Raw genomic sequence first — 12,229 nt, forward strand, 5'->3', positions numbered from 1 at the left:
ATGGAGATTTAAGAAGGGTTCATTGTATAACATAATAATCAACATCAACATTTTCAAAAGATATGCGCAACCTTGGCCCGAACTAGCAAAGCATCCCTTTAACCACCACATACTAGAGGCAAAACATCATTAATTTTCAATTAAATCCAACCTAGGCCCGAACATTTATGGGTGTTTGGTTGCAGGATTTCTAAGTAGAATTCTAATCAAAAGTAGGATTTGGGAGGAATCATGAATCCTTAGTCTATTTCAGAGTCGTGGCTGAGAATTTGGGGGTCCTGTGCGAAATTTGAATATGGGTCTTTCGTGTAATAAAATTTACAAAAAAAGATAAACAAAAATGCTAGATAATTTATCAGTCGGTAAATGAAAACCATAGATGGACATGGCCAGCCTAAAATGGTAAAAAGAAATACTCCCTCCGTCCCAAATTAAGAGTCTCGTATTCCTTTGTGGTCCGTCCCAAATTAAGAGTCCCATTTATTTTTATATCTATGTAATCGCTATCTTTTCCAAGTATACCCTTGTATTGGATTTTAGAGTTATTATTAGCTAATTATAATATTTCTTAGTAGAATAACACCAAAATCTAGCTCATTCCCTAATAAAGTATTCGACTTTCCATAATGGCTTAAAATCAACATTATTTGGGTGTGAGATTAATTAAGAAAAAAAAAATACCAAAACATAAAATACTGCCAACATTTGCTACCAATTTTAAATTTTAAGATTATCACATTTTACTGTGTTTCTAATTTAGTGCTTCATTTTATTTTCAATAGTTGGTCACTTATGTTAAGTGAAGTGAGAGAAATAATACCCTACCATAATTCCTTGAATTCCAAAAAGGATTTACTAAATTAATATGGGTAAAAATGGAAAAGCAAAACTTGTGAAAAAAAGTTGTATTTTCAAAGTGGGACTCTTAATTTGGGACGGAGGGAGTATAATTTTCTGTAGAAGATATATAGTTTAGATATCTATGTCTTAAAAAACCTACAAAAGTTGAAAGAAACGAATCCAAAATAAAAATGGTTAAGAAACAGTGTAACATAGCATAAAAAAGATTGATTTAAACACTATGCACTCAATCTCACAGGGAGCCAAAATCAAAAGAAAATCTAAAAACGCCACATATAGTTGTTGTTTTTTTTTTTTTTCTGAGAAATCGACTACAGTAGTCGGTACAAAGACATTGATACATCATGAAGATGTGATAAACACGATAACCGCTTAAGTTAAACTTATAATGATAGAGGCCTAAACCCCAACAATATAGAAGAGGTCTAAAGCCCGACATACTTATCACATTATTTTATACCTTTAATAACTCAAGTTCAATAACCATGGATTCCACCTTCCGTGGGAATCAAACCTAAAACTTTCGAATTTTGTAGTTTAAGAGGTGCAAAAAACAATAGCTAATGGTGCCTATAGATCCCACCCAACCAAGAACAATGAACCCAAAACAGTAAAAAAAAATGCTAACTGAGGAATCAAATCCTTGTCATTTGGATTGATACACACGTCCCTGACCAGCTGAGCTACTCCATGTTCTGTCATTATTAACGTGATTAATTTTATTAACTAAATCCAGGCCTCTGTATGCAGTAGCCCTAGACGTGGTGGGCCCAGTGTGGGCGCCCAGCCCGCACTGGGTCAAACAGGCCTGGTCTATTTGGCAACCAAGAATCTTAAGACTCTTGAATCCTAAGAATTCCTAATTTCAAAATTTGTATTGGACCAAATCCCACCCCACCCCTTAGGATTTGCTAGGATTTTGGATTAATAAACCTAAATTTCAAACTTAAAATCAATAAAAAATAATTCCTTCTACGAAATAATTATTTTTTTTCCAAAAATTATTATTTTTCCAAAAATCATTTTTCTTCTAAAACTCTATTTTTTCCCCGAAAATAATTTTTTCTTCAAAAAATCATTTTTTCCCAAACCCGATTTTTCCGACAACTGTTTTTTCCCCAGAAAATCGATTCTTCCCCAAATACTTTTTTTCCTGAAATCTTTTATTTTCCAGAAAACAGATTTTTCCTTTACAGTTGTTATCCCTCCAAACTCTTTTTTTTTACTGAAAATTTTTTTTTTCTCGAAAAATATTTTTTCAATAACTACAATTTTATAAGAACTTTTTTGCTTCACAAAGACTGTTTTTCCCGATAAAAAATTTCCAACAATTTTCGTGAAAAAAAAAAAAGGTTTACTAAATTTAGGTTACCGAAAAAAATGGTTTTCAAAAAAAAAAATTGAGAATTTTTTTTTTGAGGATTTGGGGAAAAACTATTTTTGAAAAAAAAATGTTTACGAAGAAAACGGAAAGTTCTCGAATGGAAAGATATTTGAAAAAACGAGTTTTAAGAAAAATGTTTATTCAATATTTTTTCTAAAGAAGCGTTTAAAAATACTCAAATGAAATAAATCATAGGATTCTTATTAGTTGACAAACAAACCAAAAAATATAACTTGGATTCATGAATCTGTGGAATCATGAATCCCAAGGACTCATAAATCCGCGGAGTCATGATTCCGTCATCCGAACACACCATTAGTGAAATAGTTAAGGGCGGCCACCTCAAAACCCACCCTCAATAAGTGGGCTACGTGTCCCAAATAACTACCATGAGCATAAAAATTATCCATTAAAGATAAAAAATTTATCATTAATTCCGCAGGAGTGACATTTCCAGTAAGAGAATGGTTAAACAAAGAGAGAAATCGAGTATATCATCATTTGATTAGGTTTCATTTGTAGCTTCTCTCTGGAACCATAACTGCTACATGTATCGGAACCAATTCAATTTTTCGGTCGGCGAATTCGTTTGTCTATTTATAGTATCACATAGACTATTTTTAGAAGACTCTTTTGATAAAAGAAAATCACAAAATTTAGTTTTTTTTCTTAATTGAAACAAATTATTCTTTAAAGTTTTATTTCCAGAAATCTCATATTTTTTATAGCACATTATTAAATATCATACTACCTAAATGTTTGTTCATTATACGTTATTTTCCAGCACGCTACTTTTCTCGTATGCTGTGTAAAAAAGATGAATGAGCAACAACGTCATTTCTGCCAATTAAACTTCCGATCTATTTATTTCTCAGTCGCAACCCTATCCATTTTCTTGCCATGGGCTGAATTTATAGCCCATGCCATGTTAATCTTCTTGTGTTGATAAACTCTTTTTTTTTCTGCAAAGTTAAACATCTCTATAGGGTCAATCAATTGGAAATGTTTGTTTTCAACAAAAAAAACAAAAATTCTTTCAACAAAAAAAAACAAAAAAATTTTTGGAAAAGTTTGTACATATGTGCAAATTTCACTAGGGGGAGTAAATCAATTTTCAACCGTTTGATTATTCCTTGTTAGAGGAATGACATTAATGCTTTCCACTCCCGCCTACTTACAAATGATTGATTGGCCTCACGGAGGATGACGTAAGAGAGAGAAAGAGAGGTAGAGAGGGAGAATTTATATTCTCATTCCTGAATTTTTATTCTTATTCCTGAATTTTTATTCACTCTGAACTTCTCTAAACTAAATTTCAAGTAAAATGGTGAGTTTTTTGTTTTCCTCTTATATTCTTTTTGTAATTTAGGATTTATAAATATGAATTATTCTCATTACTGATTGATTTGACATTTTTAAGGTTGGGAGCTGGTTAGATAATTTGCTAAGCTCTAGCTTTTTTGGGGCTTGCCCTCTTCATGTGAGACAAAATAAAAATAGCAGAATTTTTTTTTGTTTGGATTGCGAAGATAGCTTTTGCCATCATTGTATCAAACCATCATCATCGGCACATTATCGACACAAATTGCTTCAGATTAGGCATAATTGTTTTAAGGATGTCGTCCGCGTTATTGACATGGAAGACTACTTCGATTGTTCCGGAATTCAGGTTTCTTTCTTTGTTTCTCCTTTCTTACTCAAGATTAGTTTTATCAAAGTTTTATAATTTACAAAGAATGATTTTTTCCTATTGGGAAGAGATTAAAATAGGGATTATCATCGATCGTAAAAGATCTTTCTCCGTCAGTAAAACCCTAATTTAATTTATAGAATTTGTTCAAATGGTATGACTCTGGATTTGCCTCGTTATTGCCGATCCAGAGTTTTACTTTTAGGTCTATTCTTTTTAGGGTTGAAGTTAATTTTATACGCCTGGACAAAATATTGGTCGAGATGTTCACATTCTGATCCAAATTACTCCTGTTATAAGATAATTTAAAAAAAAAACTAATTTAGGGATTATTGGATGCAACCGCTGATATTTTTGTGATATATGTGACTCTACATTTTCCCCTGATCTTGTAAATCAGACATATGTAGTCAACAATGCAATGGCTGTATATCTGAATCCTCGAACACTCTCGAGGCAGTGGAGATTCAATGATGGTTCTCAGTGTGGAGGTTGTGAGAGAATTTTATCAGGCAAAAACCTTTTTTGTTCCATCGCCTGCAAGGTATAGTTAACAAACTAAACTGGACCAAGTTTTAAATTTTCAAGGACTTTACACATTATGTGATATTTTTTCATACATATTTCAGAAATCGGTAATTTTCGAACAAAATGTTCGAAACAATCCTCAATTTGTTTTGAATCAAGTATCTGATGAATCAAACTCGAATGAGATTTCTCCACAAGAGATGGAAGGGGACAAGAACTGTACTAGCTCTACTAATGACTCAACAACTTTGAAGCCAAAGAAGCCATTGCACAGGAGGAAAGGAATTCCTCGTAGATCCCCGATTTAATGAAGATGAAAATCTTGTGCTTTATTTGTTTTCCGTTCTAGACACCATTATTATCTACAAACTGATATATTATTAGTAAGAGAACCTGCAAGTAGAGAATATATGATATGAGTATAAATGTGGAACCGATTGTGAACAACATTTGATAATTTTGCTAAGAATAGTCTAAGCCCACTTTAATTGGGTGGTTACATGTGTATCTTCCTACAAGAGAGACTACAATTCAAGTCTTACTCTATCAGGAAATTTTCAAGATACCCACCTTCGGTAGATGCATGTTACCTTTTGTAAACAATTTAATGAGGTCAAGCTCAATGCTAATATTTGACCTCGAGCTAATGACTGCAGATTTTCAAGGGACATAGTAGGACATGATAATTTTCTACCATATCTAATGAAAATCTGCGACACAATCACTTAAACACAAACCTTAGATTTTGAGTTTCATTATATGAGCTAATTAAATCATGGACTCTTCAGTTTTACAATCTTGGTTATTTTTTGGTAACTTCAGTTAGGACAGAAAATATGCTTGTATTATGTTTGGTATGTTACACAATTTGCCTGCAAATTTTTTAATATGTAAATTTTTGCTTTTTGCAGTCTTTGTTTCATATGCAGTGGCCCATTAAATAATATAAATCCATCAGTTGTTTGGGCGAAATATTTTTAGTTATTTTAGACATCAACCTGGATGTTTCAAAATCTAGATTCTTGATTGTTTCATATAGTATGTTTCCTGGTTTCCTTGATCATAGGCACTTTTGTGTTTTTGTCTTTCTAGGTGCATTATGTGGCTCCCCTAAGTAGGGGTGTAATCGAGTCTAGCCGAGCCGAGTAGTAAGATGTTCAAGCTCGGTTCGTGTATTTGACTGTCGAGCTCGAGCTCGAGCTCGAGCTCGTTCGAGTAATTGTCCACTTGTTTAAGCTCGGTTCGTTTAAGTTTGAAAGAGCTCGAGCTCGAACTCGAGCTCGCATTGTTTTAAGCTTGTTTATCAAAATACTTCAAATTAAAACTTTCTAAATCATCAAAATACTTCAATGATCATTTGTCACATACAATAATAATGATTAATGATTCATATTCCGATAATTTTTTAATGGTTGATATTTTATGTACAAGTTTCAATACTAATACGTAATTATGTACTATACTATTATAAGAGTATGTTAAACGAGCTGTTCACGAGTAGCTCGTGATACACTAAAGAATGTTTAAGCTCGGCTCGTTTATGTAAACGAGCTTGATTTTGAGCTCGTGTTAAGCTCGGGCTCGTTAATATTCGAGTCGAGCCCGAACAATAGTCGAGCCGAGCTCGAGCAGCTCGTTAAGAGCTCGGCTCGTGTACAACCCCTAAGTATGTTGAGAGGTGTAAGTTGGACCAGGCCGTCCGGGTTGGGCCATCTAAAAAGAAGCCAGGATGGTGTTTTCTTTTCCTGGGCCCGGGCGCCTTTGCAGCATGTTGCCCTGGGTAGGTGTAGGTCCTACTAGTGAGAAAATCCAATACCACTAAGGGCCTATTTGGCCGGTCTGTTTAACCTAGTTAATATTTTCGGCTGGTCTGAAAAAACATAATAGAAACTCTAAAGTATGACTCATTTGGACCTGTTTTACAACTTCCAAACCTCCTCGGTTGGCAGGCTGCGCCTACAACACAGCTAACCATATTAGTTATTGAAATTGTCCTTGTTTTAGATACTTCATGTCCTAGTCCACAGGTACAGAGTTTTGTTATCGGTGAAAGCTCCACAAGCCCACCCAAAAGGCATCGACTTTTACTAAGCTTGAGCGTTCACCTATAGCACAAACTTTGGTACACTCTCGCGAGCGATGTGGGACTATCACAGCGTTGGCATACTTGCTCCTCAGGTTGATCCACCTTGACATGTTGTCTTAAAGTGTCAAAAATTGATTTGTTGCCAGTCCCAGACCATCTTTTGATGGGTGGCATATCTGAATCACCTTTGGACGGCCAACAACCTTTGGTTGGAGTGGTAAGAGGTATAATCTTCAACCTGGAGGTCAAGGGTTCGAGGCACACACTAGACAATTCAAAAAAAAAAAAAATCACCTTTCGACGGTCGAACCTCTTAACTTGTTTATATGAAAGCACCTTTCTGGTTGAGTAATTGTACTCTCAAAAGTTTGGAATGTAAATGTGTTCTTAAGAAACCACATATTATATTTTTCACTCCATCTGACCAACCATATTCCTTGTCCCCGTGTCCCATTCATCTACATAATTTAAATTCTTCAAAGTACACATTGACGTTAAACCTCTCTACGAAAGAAATGTTCTCTTTTTTCTATCGATGATTGTTGGAATTAAGAAATATTATATGTTATATTATTAGATTTGGAGATATATCATATATATAAATATATGTATATATACTAGGCATAATCCCCGCCCTACGGGCGGGGAAATGCCCTTTACGTAGCACGAAGAAGTTAACATACAAAGTAAATCTAAGTTTTTTTAAATAATTTAATTAAAAATTATTGAACCAAGTAATAACTTAAATAAAAACAAAACATTATGTTGACCACCAATTAGATATGCGAAAATCATAAATGAAACCAATTTAAGATATTACTCGCATAATATTTGTGTAAATTCAGGAAATAATTTTCACTTGCAGAAGAATTTCAAGAAATCCATACGAAAATACCCTTTAATGAGGAAAGAAAATAACTTTTAGAAGAAGGCATCCTGAACATTCGCCTAAAATCTTCTCCATTATGTCCATATTCCTTCAAAATCTTCACAATTATGCGATACAATTCTTGTGGATGTCAGCAACTTGTGAAGAAATTTGATCGTTGTTATATTGATATCCTCTATAAAAGGAGCTTCCTCGTGATACTCTTCTGGTGTGACTTCTGCATGCCCCACAATAGGATTGTAGTTTACCTGAGTTTTTCTACCAACAATTTCCCCACCGTCGTTGTTTCTCACTTCCTCTTCCTATACAAATGGAAAATAAAGAAATAACTTAAAATTCTTTATTAAATACTAAGAAACAAGTAAACTAAAAAAGTTATTAAAACTAACTTCCAGTAGAATCAGCATTCCTGTTTCAAAAAATTAGAGCATACATTACTCGTTGAAAATTTGACTGAATAATAAAACATGGATTCTAGTTTATTAGAAATTACTACATTACAAATAAAGGATAGTTTTGAAATCAACAAATCAAACCATTGCATCATCTTTTAACAAAAAAAATAAAAAACATTGCGCCATATTGTATCATGACATAAAGATCAAGTGAAGATGTAACCATCAATCCCTTATGCTAAAGCCTCATTTAACTTGATCAAAGAGATCTAAAATGAATTGATCATGACTATGTGGCTTTAAATGGACTAATGTGAATATATTTAGTAAGAAAGAAGTTCTTGTGTTTTTCAAAGTGTTGAAAATGAAGCCAGTAATCTCCACATTATTTTTTGTAGATGGATTCTACTATCTCACCATTTTCCAATGATTGAAATTATTGATTCCCCCATAAGTGTTTGTCAATTTATTGTAAAGTAATTGCTTAAATAACTATCCAACGATAACGTGAACAAGAGTTGAATACATATCAAGGGCAATCTATAAGCAAAATTATCATTTGAGCAGAAAAGGACAACATAAATAACAAATAAGAAATTTAAAATTTCTGAATACTGAGAAGTAGCGATAAACCTTTTGAAAGGACAATATAAATAACAAATAAGAAACTTAAAAATTTCTGAATATTGAGGATTAGAGATGAACCTGTTGAACAGGAGCGGCCTGCCAATCCTCAGTGTGTCTCTTCTCACTCGCATTAGCTTCCTACACAAGAATATATATACTCAACTTAACCCAATAGAATAAAAAATTACTTAATCATCAAAAATGAACTGACCAAGCAGAGAGTACCCACAAATCAAAATTAAAGAAACTAACAATGAAGGGACCTTTCAGTTCGTGTTCTGATTCTAATCCTTCTTATTATCATGGTTTTTTTCCTGGTCCCCTGAAACTACCTGCAAATTTCATGAAAATCCTCACTAAGAATACAACAAAAATGAGGAATGGTTGAATCAAATGAGATCCGAAAACATAAAATATTAACTTCAGGCGAAGTGGATTTGCCTATCTCATCTTGAAACCGTGCATTTGATTCCTCTTCCTCCTCATTGTTGTTTGACAGGCTTCTCAAAGCATTGCTCGAATAGATCTAGCATGATTTTTTTTTTCAATATGTTGGCATATAACATCCAGCAAGTCAAGACGAGACATGCCTGATTTGCATGTCCATTTGCAATCTCTTGACCGTGAACAACATGAATACACCTAAATAGACTATAAGCCATTTCAATTACACAAAAACCAAAAACACATTAAACAATGACTAATTGATTCATTTAAAACATCATACCAATTGTCTTGTGGGATGCGGGAATGTAAATAGCTCAACTGGAATTGAATCAGCATACTTCTGAAATGACAATTGACCTTTCGCATCCTTCTATAGTGACGGACAGGTGTGATGGAGTGGGAACGGATCGTCTCGTATGCTTTTTCTTATTACCGGACACAATAAGTAAGTTTTTAGATTCACATAGTTACACTGAAGACACATACCCTGAATGCGCGGTTATAAATAAGTAAATGCCTCCTCATTCTGGATGGTAAGTTCACCCACTCGTAGTCAAGGTTTTCCATAATATGTATCAATTAAGTGCCAGGGGCCTTAATTCAATAACATAATGGCCCGAGATGATGTAGATTTGCATATTGAAAAGATCGTGAACAAATGTAATGTTGGGGAAAAAAAATGATAACCAATGAACAGTGAAACTCACCCGCTGTTTAATTCAGTCCAAAGCACATCAATGCTCCAAGAGTCGACCATGATAAATCTGCACATGGATTAATACCAAAAGCAAGGCAAATGTCAAATTTTTACACTGTCCATCATATGACCCAACATGGCTTCTTGTAATTGTCAGTAGTAAAGTAGTATCTCGTAACCATAGCGTAGTTCCTTAGTAATGTCAGTGATGTCGTCTCTTCCATCCCAGCAAAGATGTCATCGAAATTCGTTCTATCCGACCATAACACAGAAGTATAAAACCTATACATAACTACGCCAACAACCAAAAACAAAATGAAGGGAACTGAAACAAGATAACCATAAATCCAAAAAAAAAAGCCCAAACTGGAAAAAAACCATGTGAGAGACACAAAAATTCTACCAAAACTCATATTTATATTCTTCTACACATGTTGAATTAATATGTTAAATCAGAAAAAGAAAAAAGTGAATTTTCATATCATAAGCTACAAAAATGAAGTATTCGTGAAAATTACTTAATAACAACTTACCTTCCAAAATGTTAGAAGGCAAAAATCACACCAATTTCGTATGCAACACCATTTTCAATGATCCTTGTCATTTTAAGTGAAACTATCCAGTTTGATCATCAAGAAAAGAATGGGATTACCAAAGAGATTGACATTCGATTAGTAATTTAGCCATAGACAAAACATTTAGTATTTCCTCGAACTCAATTTACATGTAAATTGTAATGTAATGCATATAGTCATCTATCAGATATGTATATCTTCCACAAACCTCAAACACAACCATTCATATAAATATAATTTTATCCAACTTTTCTTTGTATATTTCAACATTGATAGGATATTGAAATAACGAATGATACCATGATGAAAACAAATCAAACAACATTACAATAACGGATCAGTAGTATGTGTTGATGACTAATATAATTAATTCTAACGGGAGAAGACCATCTAAATAACGAACTGAAGTCAATTAACTCACAAGACTCAAGATGCCCTTCATAATGTGATTTTCGTCATCGATGTCACAACCAAGCCTATCTCCTCGATTAGCAGGACATGATTCAAATAAGTTACAAACAAGTTTAGCTTACTTACCTTTGTGCATTTGAAAGTAATTTAAATGTATGAATTTAACAAAGCATAAGGGAGCATAGTCTGAAGAATCGATCAGAAATAACATCCGGCAAACTACAAAACGTATGACCACTCATTTCTTTTCAACTTTCCGTACTATATCACCTACAAGACACGAGAAAACTAATTTAAGTTCATCTTTACTAATATAAATTTTACAATCTATATCAAACAAACATAAATGCAAAAAATCATTGAATATTGAAAAAAAAAAGCTTATAAAATCTAGATGAATGAAACCTGAAGTTAGGCACAATAGCCTGGTCACCACACATATCTTCTGGCAAAGCCAGATTAGTATTGTAACTTAGTATAGCGTGAACAAGATGTCCCATTAAGTTTCTTTCAATAGACCCATTTAACAACAAATGTGTAAGTGTAAAACTGCAACCCGGATTCTGAGCTAAAGAGTAAAGCCAGATTAGTATTGCGTCCGAAAAGCATTATAAGATCCAATAACAACAAGAAGATGATTTTTACTTGATGCATTTTTACTTGAATTCAGAGATCGCTGAAAAACAAAATCGGTCTAACAATAGAGCAAATAAAGGTAAAATGTCAAATTAACAAGATTGAAAAACAATATAGTCTATAACTATTCAAAATAAACTTACTTGCATCATCAACTTATCTTCTTATAAGCCCTTTTGGTGGCTAAAAGAGATTAATTAGGAAATTTTCAGAAGGAAAAAAACCCTAATTTTACCAGAAAAGCAATTTAAAATGCAGTGGAAAAACCAAATCTTGACAGAATTTTACTGAAGAAAATTTCTTAGTATCATTTGATATTCATTAGAAAAAATAAAATTCAAGAATTAAGGAGCAAGCCAAGTAAATGAAGAATGCAAATAAAAGTTACGAACATACCAACCAACAGTATTGAACCAAGCGAAGCAAGAGAAGAAGTACATAACAACTGATGTTTTACTGATCTTGAAAGATTTTGATCGATTATAAATGGAAATTTTAGTTTGGTCTGGAGAAGAAAAAAAGGATTACCGAAGAGATTGACGTTTCCACTGATTCCAGATGGTCCAGTGCTTCACCAATTGGAAGAAATTCACACCGTGTACTCTAATTTTCCGATGAAAATAAATGAGTAAAGACTTGGCGAGGAAGCAATGGATAAGTGTTTGGAGAATTTTTTGGGGAGAAGATGAAAGAGGTGAGAAATCAGTTAGATGGAGTTAAGGTAAAGAAGGAAGAAAAGACGAAGAGATTGTAACAGCAAGGGTTTAATGCAGCCATTTCAATGACTAAGTCAAGTAGGATCCAAGGGTTAGGATCAATGGTCCCTTATACGTGACATTAGTTTGAACGGTCCAGATTAAAAGAGAACGATGTATGTGGTTGTCCAAGTCATCATCCAACTCATCCTCTAGGAGCATTCATTTTGTCCTAGTCACAAGTTGTCCTAGTCACAAGGATTGTATATATATATATATCTTATATAATTTCTGTTATTAGGCTTAGA

General features: G+C 33.5%; 1 long non-coding RNA gene across 3 annotated transcripts; it reads right to left on the reverse strand.

The window, feature by feature from the left end:
- Positions 1-7,342: 7,342 nt before the first annotated feature.
- On the reverse strand, positions 7,343-11,949 carry LOC147564163 (uncharacterized). Of its 3 annotated transcripts, none has more exons than XR_015236776.1 (7): positions 11,623-11,949; positions 9,615-10,860; positions 9,188-9,332; positions 8,882-9,102; positions 8,724-8,792; positions 8,539-8,598; positions 7,343-7,740 (listed from the first exon to the last, which is right to left on the reverse strand). It is a non-coding gene; the product is annotated as an uncharacterized LOC147564163 (long non-coding RNA). The 3 variants fall into 3 exon arrangements; XR_015236777.1 differs by having other exon boundaries at positions 8,690-8,792; positions 8,882-9,111; positions 11,755-11,802; XR_015236778.1 differs by lacking the exon at positions 11,623-11,949 and having other exon boundaries at positions 8,713-8,792; positions 8,882-9,111.
- Between the last annotated feature and the right edge of the window lie 280 nt (positions 11,950-12,229).

Source organism: Eschscholzia californica, unplaced genomic scaffold, assembly GCF_041429995.1.
Source record: "Eschscholzia californica isolate CP2 unplaced genomic scaffold, dmEscCali1.0.p SCAF_1, whole genome shotgun sequence".
Taxonomy (NCBI): Eukaryota; Viridiplantae; Streptophyta; class Magnoliopsida; order Ranunculales; family Papaveraceae; genus Eschscholzia; species Eschscholzia californica.